The sequence below is a fragment of the Condylostylus longicornis genome, unplaced genomic scaffold (assembly GCF_029603195.1).
Source record: "Condylostylus longicornis isolate FDR11 unplaced genomic scaffold, ASM2960319v2 ptg000080l, whole genome shotgun sequence".
Lineage (NCBI taxonomy): Eukaryota > Metazoa > Arthropoda > Insecta > Diptera > Dolichopodidae > Condylostylus > Condylostylus longicornis.
The window spans coordinates 3,272,479-3,286,089 of record NW_026578048.1 but is presented as its reverse complement, the minus strand read 5'-3'; positions in this window follow the sequence as shown (position 1 = coordinate 3,286,089).

Here is a 13,611-nt window from a genome sequence, read left to right as displayed (position 1 = left end):
CACAAATACATAAAATGTATATGTGAAAATAAATTATATTTACTTATATACCTGTTCGTACACTTATAATAAATTTTCTCTCATAAATTATGCGTATTTCAAAATAATGAATTACAAAGAATAAAAAAAAGCAAAGAAAAATTTTATGAAATTCGAAAAGGATATTCAATAATTTTTCACATATATTTTATTTAATTTCATATTTATTTTACAAGTAGTATGATCAAAATTAACAATAAAATGAACACAAAGACACAAAAGATACAATTGAAAATCAAATCAAAAATCACACACACACATATAAACTCATACATATGTACAAATTTAATATGTTATTTTTTATAAAAGCACAAAAAATATAACAATTTCTTTTTCGAGTTCTAAACTAATTTTTGTTTTTTCTTATTTATTCAAAAAAATTAAAATTTTATTTTACCTACTTTTATTATAAATTAGCCATATAATTAGCCTTTGTTTGCCAAGATTTAGGATATTTGTATGTATATACGCATACATGCGAAATTTCATAAATATTTCAAGTTCATTAACTCACGTATGAAAAAATTAGAATTTTTAATATTTGACAAAATTTTTAATTTGAAATAAATTAATTAAATTCACTATGAATGGATGGTATACATATTTATAATAATGATATTAATGCGATGATAATTAAAACATGATAATGATTGATGATGATGAGAAAAAAAATAGTTAACACGCTCCCGAATTATTTTATTTTTTTTCAAAAAACAAAGAACATAGCAAAAATTTCGAATATTTTTCACAAATTTCTAATTTCTTTTTTTTTTTTTTAAAGTAAAAATCAAAGTACCCGTTGTACTTTACCGCAAAGAATCAAAACCATTAATGAGAAAGGAAATAAAAGTCAAAAGAAAATTCTGTGATATTTTTGTTTTTCATTTCTCCTTTTTTTTTTTTGTGCCAACATCATCATCATTTTAATCATTACTATCATTTATCATTATCAATATTATTATCATATATATACATATATAGTTAGTTTGTAATGAAAAGCAAGAAAAATGAAATATAGAAGAAAATATTACATAGGCAGGCATAGAAAATAAAATATTTTATTGAATATCAACAAAAATATTTAAATATATTTATATATTTTATATACATACACGCATATATACACATATATACTCTCATATTGTAGAATGCAATGCACATTTTTAGTTCTTTCTATATTATTTCTATATTTTTTCTATTTTTATATATTAAGGCTGTTTGTAATACAATTTTCAAAAAAAAATTTTTTTATATAGAAAATCAACGATGATGATATCCTGTGATGATGATGATGATGGTGATGATGATAATGACTGTCGTATATCTTCTAAAATTTTATATATGTATATATGTATATATTTGCGTATATAATTTTAATATATACATACGTATACTCGTAAAATATAAATATGAATAGATTTTTGTTTTTGTGTTCTTTTTCTTTATTGCAAAATATATGCACATAGGGCGATACAAACCAAACGGTCGACATGACTACCACCATTTTTATTCTTGTTTTTGTTTTTTTTTTTCATTTTCTTTTTTTTATTATTTTTCAGTAGTTTGATGCTATTAAAGAGGGTTGTGCATTTCAAAAGAGATTGTGTAAAAAGAAAAGAAGAAATTAAAATATATAAAAAAAAAAATAGAAAATTAAAAAAAAAATAAAAAAAAAAAACCGAATATCCTTATAAGTTGAATGTCTGTCGGAAAATACAATAAAAAAAAAATTGAAAATAAAGTAGAAAAATAAAAATTATTATTAAGTTTTAAATTTTTCTATATAGGGTGTTTTTGAAAATAATAAAATAATTTTAATAAAACTGGACGAGTGAAATTTGTGACAAGAACATTTAATTGCATTTTTGACTATTGGAGCAGTGGTTATGGCACCGGTCCTTTAACCGAAGTGTTCCGGGTTCAAACCCATATTCAATATTATAGCTTAATATACAATACTTATAAAATGAAAAATTATTGTACAAGTAATTTTCATATATTCACAATATTCGAAAAATAAGCAATATTCGAAAAATATAGAAAAAACCTGGCAGGCGCTCTATAAATCTATCTTAAAACTCTATGACGCAATGAAACTGGCTCATGACTATCTATGAAATCATGCACTATGTTCCTAGGAGTGAAAAAGAAAAAAAAAGTATGAAATTGCGCAAATTTTTCAATTGTAATTTATTTTTTAATTTTGTAACGCGAAATTCTAAAATAATTTGATGATTTAACAGTAAAATTGATTCGGATCAATTTTTTGCTCGCGATTAATGAGTGTTGAAAAAGGCTTTAAATTGTATTAAAAATAAATTTGAAATTTGCAGTCAATTCCGCGGAACTTACATTTTTATATGAGTCTTTAATTTTTGAGTCTATAATTTATTCGAATTACGAAGTCGCAGATTTTTGATTTAGTTTCTAGAATCAAAACTATTTTAAAACAAAAAAACGGAAATAATTTAAAAATGAAAAAATGCAATATTTTCAAAAATGCAATCTTTAAACCTTAAATGTTAGCTATTTCAAATATATTTTTTCGAAATTTAAAATAAAATCAAATATTTAATTACAATTTCAAATATATTGTATATTGCATATATAACGGTGCTTCATAAAATAATATCCTTAAGAAAAATTAGTTTTTTTTTTTGTATTTTTAATTTTAAATTATTTTAAATCATATTGTTTTTGGTTGTATTATTTAAAAATCCATGAAAAGAAAAAAATTTTTAATGTAAAATAATTTGGAATAATTTGAAGAACAACAACAAACCAGATATTATTATTTAATTGAAACGATTGTAGTGTTTTTTTAAAATACTTCATATAAAAAAATTAATTAAATAAATTTCATTCATATGCATTTAAACAAAATATTTATAATTTAAAATTCAATAAAACAATATGTTTGACTAAACAAATTATAATTTAAGAATTTTTAATTCAAAATTTCGTAATCACCTTATATATCAAAAAATATAAAAAAAAATTTAAAAGAATACAACACCAACCTATAAATTTTCTTCATATTTTCAACTAAAATCAGTAAAAAAACAAACAAACAAACTTAAAAAATATATATGTATGTATATATGTGCACAAAAACAGTATATATATATGCCTTGTAATCTACTGTATGTGCTCTCTATGTGATAGAAAACACAAAATGTGTAATAAGCAACAAAAATAGAAAAAAAAAACTTTGACGAATAATGGTACACGTAAAATAAAATCACAATAATAAAATAACATGAATGAAAAAGTTGGTATGATGATAAAATAAAAAAAAACAACAACAACACAATAAATATTTGAAAATCGAAGTAAAAATCTTTGAAAATTTTTGTTATAAATAAAAAAAAACACAATATCAAAATGTATGTGTGTTCATAGATTAAAAAAATAAAATTAGGAAAAAACAAAAATTTACAACATTTTAAAATTGAAAATAAAATACAAAATTTTCTCTAAAAAAAAACCGAAAAAGTCCTGTTATATTTCAAATACATCCTTACATACTTACTTACTTTATGGACACCATAATGGTATAAAAAAACAAAACAAAAATAACATCTTTATTGTGTTCAACATTGAAAAATTCTGTTTGTTGCTTTTTTAGAAAAAAAATCAAAGTTTTGGGAATGAGATTTTCCATCACAGAGAATTGAAAAATAGAAAACAACAAAGAGCCCAAAAAAAAAAAAAAAATTGAAAATGAATTTTTCAATTTTTTATTTTTCTGTTTCTTTTTTTTCGTTTTTCCTGTTTTTTCTTTTTTATTTATTTCTTTGAATAATTTTCCATTTTGTTGTAATGAATGAAAATCAAAAGAGCGCAAGTACAAAATTTTCTCTAATTTGAATTTAATATTTATATATATACAAAAATAAATATATATACATATATATATATACGTATAAATCTTATATCCTTTTAAATAAAAGGATCTTTTCTTGTTTTTTTTTTTATTTATTTGATTTTAGTTTGTTTGTTCTTTCCCATTTTTTTTTTATTTTTTATTTATAATTTTACTTTGGTATTGTTGTCGGCATGGCACTTTGAATTTATAATATTATAAAAGTGTGAGTATACTGACATACAACAGTACCATATATCACATACATACAAACAAATCTATCATATCACATAGAATTTTATACATTTTTTGTTTGTACATATTTTTTTTTTTGATTTTTTTTTAAAGTAAAGTATATTTACTTCTTTTATATATGCAAAAAAAATAAAATCAAAGTAAAGAAACCTTATGTACTTTACATGTGTATTAGAAAAAAAAAAATAAGTATATTCAAAGTAAGTGTGTAAATTGTGGGAAGGAAAATAAAAGGCGAAAATATAAAATAGAAGAAAAACAGAAAAAAAAACAACAATAATAAAAACGAAAATATGAAAAAAAAAAATTAAAATAATTATCAAAGCATTTTGATGAGAAAAATGTTCAAAAAGAAAAAGAACGTGAAAAATGGAAAATAAAATGAGAAAAGAAGGATGAAAAAAAAATAAATTTTGTTAAGTTTATTTGGTTCTCTTCTCTTTTTCCTTTTTTATATTTTTTATTTAAATTAAGTTGGAAAAGAAAAAATAAAATAACTTTTTTTTTTAGTTCACTTTCAAAAAAAAAAAAAAGATGGAAAGATACAAGAACAAAAAAAAAATTTTACAATTATTTTACAAATTTTTCAAAAAAAAAAAAAATTTTTTTTTATTCTTTAATTTATTAAACTAGAATTTTACGATTAGTTTGTCTGTCGTTTGATATGAAATTTTAATTGTATTTATTGTGGAACTTTATTAAAAGTAAAATAGAACTTTGAATTAGAAATTTTAAAAGTTCAGGAAAACAAGAAAATTTTTAAATTTTTAGAGGCATATGGAGCGTATCAATTCCTTGAATTAAATCATTTTCTATTAATCAAGAATATATGCATTTGAAGAGATTATTCACAAATTAATACTGAATAGGAATACTGTAGAAGCTTTATTTATATAGATATTCTAAATCTCGACCTGTTTTTCTATATCTTAATTTTAAAATTTTTTCAAGCTATGCAAATTTAATTTTGTGTTAACATTTTAATTTTAAAATAGAAATTTTTAATTTATATAGCCTATGTATATACACATACTTAACGAAAATTCTAAAATTATTTCCAACAAATTAGGAAAGCTGTAAGTACTTAATAAAAATCCGAAAATTTTTTTTTGTTGAAACCACAAACATATTTTTTATATTCAATAACAGCAGGAAAATATTAAGTAATTTTGTTCTTCTACCGTAATACAGCATTATACAAAATTGGGTTTGAAATTAACTGTTGAGCCTGGAATTTATTTGTTTTTTACAAAATTTTATTTTGGTGCAAGCCTAAAGAGATCCATTTTAATATTTTATAGAAATTAATAAAGTCTAGTTTAAAACAGACTTTATTAAATTTATTAGATATAGCTTTTCAGAAAATTCGGTTGTTTTTAAAATTACTTGTGTTAAGACAATAAACTAGTTAACTAGGATGTTTCAATTTTCATATCAGTCAAATTTTTAATAAATATATTTTTGTATTTATTAAATGTAAGACAACACAAATTTATTTTGCTAGAAGAGAATCTTTTTCCTACCTTCTTAAAATTAGCAAAAATTCAATTTTTGACTAGTTATTTTTTCGAAAATGTCTTCCAAGAAGTAATCCAAAAAATAACGGTAATATTCAACTCATTTATTTAATAAGTCATTTGCAGATTTATTAAGCACCGAGCCTATCACAAATTCAATTTCAAGTACAATTTAATTTTTCTGAATTTGAAATATTTCTAGTATTTTAATGAAAATATTTAAACTAGGTGTAAAATTTTAACACATTTTAAAGGAAATGTGCTACCTGACACACTTTATTTCATCCGGAATTTGTTAAATTTCCTTTCTAATTAACGTAAATCTCTATGTACGTGTAAATTGATTTAAATATCGAAAATTTAAATAATTATTTTGATTTTTTTTTTAATTTTTTCAAAATTTTTCATTGTGTACATAACTTATTTTATATTTAATGGGTTTGTAAGTACTTAATATGGTTTTATAAATAATTGGGACTTTTAAATTTATTAATCATATACGTATTGGTCAAAAACTTTAATACAAACTAGTTAAAATATATGACAAGAACACATAGAAAAACATCTGAAACATTTGAAACTAAACACTTAAGTATGAAGAATGTTATGTGCACAATATAATTAACTTTAAAGTTAAAGTTTTCAAAATTAACAAGTAAGATAGTACTTACTTAATAAATAATAGCAACTTAGAATGAATCTCTTTGTAAGAAAATTTATTGAATTTTCGGTGAAATTTCGGATTTTTTTTTAAATTAAGCAATATTTAACTATAATAGAATATTTCAACAAAATTCTCATTTTTTTAAATTTAAAAAACGCGACAAATTAGAATATCAAAAAAGTTAAAGTTTTAAATATATTTTTTTCTTGAAATACAAATAATACATATTTGAAAAACTCAATGGATAAGAAATTTAAATATTATTTAATTAGTTGTAAGCAAATTTTAATACACGTAATTTTTCATAAAATTCATCTTAAAATCAACCCATTTCAAAAATTAAAAGAATGAAAAATTGCATACTTTTGGGGATTAATTTTGTTTATTTATTTTTTCTGTAATACACTACAATTACGGAAATATAATTGTATTAACAAAGCATTGTTAGCCTTTAGACTTGCGGGCTAGATGCGATATGTTATTTGAATAAAACATACGACAAGACTGACGCCCCACCAAATGATTCCGAGACCATTTTCAAATTTAATAGAATTTTATTTTCAATTGAATTCAAATTTTTTGAAAACCCTGCTCTGATGTCCGATAAAATCGCAAATTTTGGTCTAAACAGGCCATACTATGCCCACTTTGTATTTTCAAAATTAAATTCAAAACTCATTTTTCTTTTAATTGTTCGCCTTCAACCCTCATTAAAAGTCTAGAAATATTTTTGTACTTAATTTTTAATTTTTGTCTAAAAGTTTTTCAAAGCTTCAGTACATTTTAAATTTTTTTTTTTATATAAAATCTATTATTAGAAGCAATTTTTTTTATGAATTTTATAAAAATTTTGTTCAGAATTGTGTATTTCGTTTTTTTTTAATTTAACTCGTTGAATAATTAAAGAATGAAAGTTCTTGCCATGAGCGGAGGAACGATTGTAAATCGAATATATTTAAATAGTGAAATTTATTTTAGTAAATTATTTGTTTTTTAATTGTTGTTAATTTTTTGTCTCTTACAATTATAGGATATTTATGAAGATTGAAGAAAAATTCTGTTTCATATTTAAAAATTATTTCCTAAGTTACACTGTCTAATAAAACCCCAAAAAAAAATTTATTACTGTTTCTATTTTTAAATTTAGTGCAAGAAAAATAATTTTGTGGGTAAGGTGATGTAATGAATAAAAATATACTCAAGCAAAATCTGATTTAATTAATAATGAATTTTTGTTTTAAGAAATTTCTCATTTGAAAAGCATTCAAGTACATATAGTTTCATAACATTGGAAAGCTCTTGGAACGTTAATGAAAATTCACTTGAATTATAAAAAATTTTTCATTTTTGTACGCTTCAACTATGTATTTGCCTTTGACCAGATTTATTTCTCAAAGTTCTGAGAATGGGTAAGCGCTACCTTAATAATATTTTCTCAGTGGTATATTGAGTTTAATTTAATTTTTTTTAAAACTAGTCTTAGTATACCCTTTGAAAATGTGTTTATTACTTTTGAGATAAATAAATATGTGAATGTATATATTAGATAAAATTTAAATTAATTTAAAAAAAATAAATACAAATGAATAAAAAGAGCATGCATGACCTTCATATAAAATTACTTATAAAAACTTTTAACTAAAAATTTTAAAGCTGCAAAATCAAGCAAAAATAAAAATATTATTTTCAAATTTCTGTTCTTAACGAACAGCTCAAGGATAATCTAGGATTCACCAACATTTACCATCATATTAATGTTAACTTAATGAATTTTTTTAAGGATTAAACCTAATCAAAATTAAATTTTAACGAAAAAAAAATCTGAAAATATGGTCGTTAGCAAACAAATTTGATAACGATCATATTTTGTTAATACAATTATTATCATTACAACGTCATACGTGAGAGCATACTTATATTTTCTTTTTTAACTTTTATAATTAAGTTTATTAATGATTAAATACTTTACATACTTATTTCTTATTTTAAATTAATAAAAATTATTAATACTTAAACAAGCAATTAGTTCATTATTATCTTCTATAAATTACATATTAAGTGCAACAGTTGGTAGACCATTAATATAGTTTATGCACTTCATTTACAAAAAAAAAAATGGTATGACAAAGTACAAATTTCTTTTACTTTTCCTTTCAATATCAAAAAATTGGTACATAAATTACGATTTTAATTTATATTAAAAATGGATTTAAACAAATGGAACCTAATATAAGATTATGAGAAAATATAAATTTTTTTTGAACTTAATTTCAAATTTAGAAAGTTCTTAAACAGAATTTTGAAAAATTGGGCTCATAAATAAGGCATTAATGGTGTTATACTTCAATGAAACGTCATTTTAAACCTTTTAAAAAACGCATTTATAACACTCATATTTACTTTAACCTACCCTTGGTAAAATAATAATAAAAGAGTCATTTAAATATTTATCTTATATTCCTAAAAAACTTTGTAGATTCCGGTAATCATTCTCACAGGAATACTCATTTTAAAGTCTCATATTAAAAATTTAAATTTTTCGCTTAAAATTTCTAACAAATTATTGAATAAAATTTAAAAATGAAAACTATTTCGTATTATTTTATCATATTGTTTAAGATAAATGAAATTTTTATAGCACAAAAATTGTAAAAAATTAATATTGTTTAAAAAATATCGGAAATATATATGTATATATATAACTATATATATAACTCAATTTCACTTCAAGAAAGTTACTGATCTGAAAATTAAGGAATCAAATTTTACGAAATAAGATCTAAAGTTCTCTAAAAATCAATCATAACACACCATCTGTTATTTGCAAAACATTCCAATTTTTACATTTTGTATTTATTTCAAATAAATGTTTAAGTATATGGGCATAAAATTCAAAAAAATATTTTTCGAATCATAAGAAAAATTCATTTTGCACGGTTTCGTTTATTAAAAATTCCTTTTTTGTCTATAAAAAAAAATCGAAATGTGCGCAACAATATTCTTTTAACCAAAACTAAAAAAAAATTATGCCTACATGAAAGTATTTATATATATGTGCATATATATATATATATATATGTATATATACAAACATGTGTGGATTACAATATATTTATAAAAGTAAAATAAGGAATCAAAGAAATCCTACTACTTATTATTGCTTTATCCTTTTAATACAGAATTGTTTTTTTTCTTCCTTTTTTGCTACTTTGTGTTGTTCGTTCGTTAAGGAAAGGAATTCAATATTTCGCGCATGAATTCTTTAAGCTTAATTTGATTTTGTTTTACACACTATTACGGGTTTTAGTTTTTATGATGAATAAATTTGAAAAAAAAAATTCTTTTGTTAAAAATACAAAATTATTTTTTTAATATTTCAATAAAGAAAAATATAAATTGATAAATAGAAAATATTTTGTTCAAGAACATGGGAAAAAATTATCATGCAAATAAAAATATAGAAAGTATGAAAAACTAGCTGGTGTTACTTTAAGATTGTTTAATTTAATTATGTTTAATTAAACTAATAATCATAATGCATAATAATAAAACTGTGTAAATAACTTTAATTTTATATGGCTATCTCTAAAAATAGTATTTCTTAAATAGTTTTAAATTTTAATTTATAGTTGTAACAATAAAACGTATTTAACAAAAGAAGAATGTCTTTTTTTAAATTTATTGGTGAAACTAACTAAGCCATACCAGCTCATACTAACTTTTATTAACTTATTCAAATTTTTGCAAGATTTCTTATAGTTTATAGGCTTCATAAAATTTATATTGAAACCATATTAGTTTCACTGTAAATAATTAACAACTCATATGGTCATTGCAATAAAATTTGCAAAGTAGAACAAAAACTGAGTGATACGTGCTATTATTTTCAGAAAATAATAGTATTAAAATATAAAAGTATTCCAAGGCCTTTAATAAGTAAAAAGTAAATTTCTTCTAAGTTCGACCATGTCTAGATCAATTGACTTTATAGACTCTAGATAAACTGCTAGCGTACAACTGATTAAATGAAAAGGTAATAATAATTTCCAAGATTAGGTATTACAAATTAATTTCTCCCTGTAATCAATACACAATTATCATCAATACGATTCAATAGTAATAAATTTGTAATTATATTCACATCTCGTGTAATTTGTTGTAATTTACAAATTCAATTTATTTCTTGCGAATAATCTACTTATATAGTTTGTTCTAAAAATAATTAAATAATCAATATTATGGATATAATTATTAAAAAAGAAATTATGCTAATTCAATAAATGAATTAAAATTTAACTTACCATTTAAAGAAAAATTATTTATTTTGCCAAAAAGGGTTGATTATTTTCTTTAAAATTCATCATATAACGATGTATATGTTAAATATATTAAATTTTTAATTTATTCTTTTATTTTTTTAATAAATTGGATTAAAATTTTAAAGTAAAAAATAATATATTTATTTTATGAGAAAACTTGAACAAATTTAATGTTAGTTTGAAATTAAAAAAAGTAATTGGAAACAACTTTTTTCTTCCTACTTTAGTTTTCTTTTTTGTTTAAGTTAGAAACAAAAATAAATGGAATAAAAAACAAAACGGAGAACAAATTTAATATTTTTTTAATTAACAAGTTATTATTTTTAACAAAAAAAATATTAGCAAGTAATTGAAATTACTTTTTCCAAAAAAAGTTGCTTTATTCGTTTTTTGTTCTTTAAATTTTTTATAAATCACTTTTATATACGGCGTCCGTATAATTTTATTATTTTCTTTGTTTTACTTAAACATTACTTAAATTTTTATTATTTTTTTATACTATTCTTTTAAAATATTCCTATGTCGAGTGTAAAACTAAAAAGAATTTGCACTCAAGAATAAAGTTTTTTCTTGAAGTAATAATTTTTTAAATCTACGTCCGGAGACATTTTCTTTTTGTTGTTTTTTTTCTTATTCTCCTTGATTATTCCAAAAATATTAGCTGAAATTAAAGAAAAAAAAATGTTTATAAATTAATAAGTATAAATAAGTAAGTAATATAAGTTTCTAAATGAAAGTAGGTATAGTATCCTAACGAAATTATTAATAATTAAAGCAGTTAAAGGATGTTTAGTTAATTACAAATTATTTTGATATAAGTTTGATAACTGAAGATAGTATATGACACGTATAGTAAAGAGGTAGATACCTAATTAATAACAATTCTTATTACTATTTTGAAATTACTTTAAAACTTATTTTATATTAAAATGATCATGAATTTATTGAAGGTCAATATGTAAAATTAAAACAATTAAATTGAATGGGTAAAATTGTATAATGCTTCTAATAGGTATCTATACTTTAATTAAAATCTATTACTAATTAAACTACATACATAACCTACTAGTTAATTCAACCTATATACTTATTTCAATATAGACCAATCTGATAATAACATAATTAAGTTTGTTATTATTATAACAGGAATGACCATATATACACATACATGAATTTATGTACAATGTATAGAAAAACAATAATTATTACCTTTAAATTTAATTGCGGTTATCAATTTTAGCACCTATACCTTAAACTAATTAATTTCTAAATTTTTAAATGCAAGCTTTAACATACCTAGTAATTTTTTATTAAAAAGCAGAAAAATAGTGCATAAGTCATAGAAATGAATCTTAAAAACAATTAAAAACAAAATATAACAATTTCTAATAATCAAAAAATAAACACCTGTAAATATTTTATCTTTATTTTATCTAAACACACTTATGTATATATACAATTTATTTTTAATTTATGATATTAAATACCGACTTAATTTTTAATATTGCTTTAGAGAACGAAAAAATCTCAAATTATTCTTATATTTTTAGTATGAAAAAAAAAACTCTACCTGAACAAATAGGCGTATTGAGATTAAAAGATGCCGATTACTACTTCAAAGGCTTTTTTTTTCATATATGTAGGTACTTACCATCCCAAATCATTTGAACATATCTACATATATACATACATTTAGTCATATTTTATAGATATAATTATGCACATATTTACATATATATAAAAAAATTTCTTTGAAGTGTATAATTTTTCTTTTTCACAAAAAAAAAAATATTTTAGTAAAAGTACTATTTAAAAATTCATTTTTTTTTTAACATTTTTTTTTTGTAATAAAACTTTTTATACAAAATATATTATCACCAAAATATAGCAAAACTTACCTTGAAATTGTACGCAAAGATATTAAATTTCTTGTCAAAATGAAAGTGGATAAAATTGCAAAGCAAAAAAAAAAAAAAAAATTTTCAACAAATTTTGACTTAATATTTAAAAATATATTAAAATTTTTTAAACTATATTTTTTATTAATAATAAAAAATTTTCGAACTAAATCAAATCATTAATTTTTCAATCTTATTCTTGCAAATTTTTTCATTATGTATTTGCAATCTGCATCACCTTCCATATAATATTAGCCATAGTTTTGTCTGAGTGACTTTTTTTCTTTTTCTGTTTTTTTTTTTTCTCTCTTCCAATATTTTTCGTTTTTAATCAAAATAATTTCGTTTCGATTTTAATCTTTTTTTTCTTCAACTAAAATAAAAATCATAAACACAATCACAAGATTATCTCTTTTTTCTTTAATTATAAATTGGACGTTTTAAGGGATATGCATTAGTTTATATAAAATTTCAAAATTCATTAACTTTTTTAGAAATACTTTTTTAAAATTATTAAAAAAAAAATTGACGCTAATTTTTTTTAACTAAGTAAGGTTATGTTCATTTTGACAATTTATTTGACATTTTAATGTACAATGAATGACAATTCTACGAAAGCGACATCTTAAGGTAATAAAGTAAAACTACTAAAATTGTCAGGGTTAAAAATGTATTGGAGATTTGAAATAAAAATATAAAGAGTCATCTGGATGCAAGTATATGAATTATATTGTAAATTTTCCTTTACAATATTGATTTCTGGTTATGCTACCAAAATAAATGGTTCAATTAGGTATACAGACAAATTTGTTTGAGTTTAAAATTACTGTTGCTTTACAACGTAAATGACAAAAATTAATTTTAGGTTGTAATTCTAATTTCGAATAAGTTAAATAAATTGGAATAAAGAGTTTTAATGGCTGAAAAAAAAGCACAAAAATGACATGGAAATCGAAATACTTTCTTCATTTCTGCCAAACCATTAATTTACTACTTGTATTAAAAACATATAATCCCGTATTAAATTATTATAAAAAATGTAAATATGTGTAAT